Genomic DNA, 1278 nt, shown 5'->3' with positions numbered 1-1278 from the left:
TTTGTAGAACAAGTGAAAAGCACACCTATGCTGTGCAGAGTGCAAACCGCTGAAAAGAAGCACGCACAGCGAGTGCTGTGCGCGCTGTGCTCACAAAGCAGAGCCTGTTCAGCTTAACAGCTTCTAACAGCGAAAGAGAGCAAGCAGAGAGCAGCATACATGCTGCACTTGTTGCAAAACATGGAAAACAGGCACCCTAGCACCAGAATCTCAGAAATCACTGATAGAAGCAGAGAAATGCTGCAGGAGCTTGTGTGCTTTGTAGAACAAGTGAAAATACACCTATGCTGTGCAGAGTGCAAACCGCTGAAAAGAAGCACGCACAGCGAGTGCTGTGCGCGCTGTGCTCGCAAAGCAGAGCCTGTTCAGCTTAACAGCTTCTAACAGCGAAACAGAGCAAGCAGAGAGCAGCATACATGCTGCACTTGTTGCAAACATGGAAAACAGGCACCCTAGCACCAGAATCTCAGAAATCACTGATAGAAGCAGAGAAATGCTGGAGGAGCTTGTGTGCTTTGTAGAACAAGTGAAAAGCACACCTATGCTGTGCAGAGTGCAAACCGCTGAAAAGAAGCACGCACAGCGAGTGCTGTGCGCGCTGTGCTCGCAAAGCAGAGCCTGTTCAGCTTAACAGCTTCTAACAGCTAAAGAGAGCAAGCAGAGAGCAGCATACATGCTGCACTTGTTGCAAACATGGAAAACAGGCACCCTAGCACCAGAATCTCAGAAATCACTGATAGAAGCAGAGAAATGCTGCAGGAGCTTGTGTGCTTTGTAGAACAAGTGAAAAGCACACCTATGCTGTGCAGAGTGCAAACCGCTGAAAAGAAGCACGCACAGCGAGTGCTGTGCGCGCTGTGCTCGCAAAGCAGAGCCTGTTCAGCTTAACAGCTTCTAACAGCGAAAGAGAGCAAGCAGAGAGCAGCATACATGCTGCACTTGTTGCAAACATGGAAAACAGGCACCCTAGCACCAGAATCTCAGAAATCACTGATAGAAGCAGAGAAATGCTGCAGGAGCTTGTGTGCTTTGTAGAACAAGTGAAAAACACACCTATGCTGTGCAGAGTGCAAACCGCTGAAAAGAAGCACGCACAGCGAGTGCTGTGCGCGCTGTGCTCACAAAGCAGAGCCTGTTCAGCTTAACAGCTTCTAACAGCGAAAGAGAGCAAGCAGAGAGCAGCATACATGCTGCACTTGTTGCAAACATGGAAAACAGGCACCCTAGCACCAGAATCTCAGAAATCACTGATAGAAGCAGAGAAATGCTGCAGGAGCT

This window comes from Hirundo rustica, chromosome 6 (genome assembly GCF_015227805.2).
Source record: "Hirundo rustica isolate bHirRus1 chromosome 6, bHirRus1.pri.v3, whole genome shotgun sequence".
Taxonomy (NCBI): Eukaryota; Metazoa; Chordata; class Aves; order Passeriformes; family Hirundinidae; genus Hirundo; species Hirundo rustica.
Note: the sequence above shows the minus strand (reverse complement) of the source record.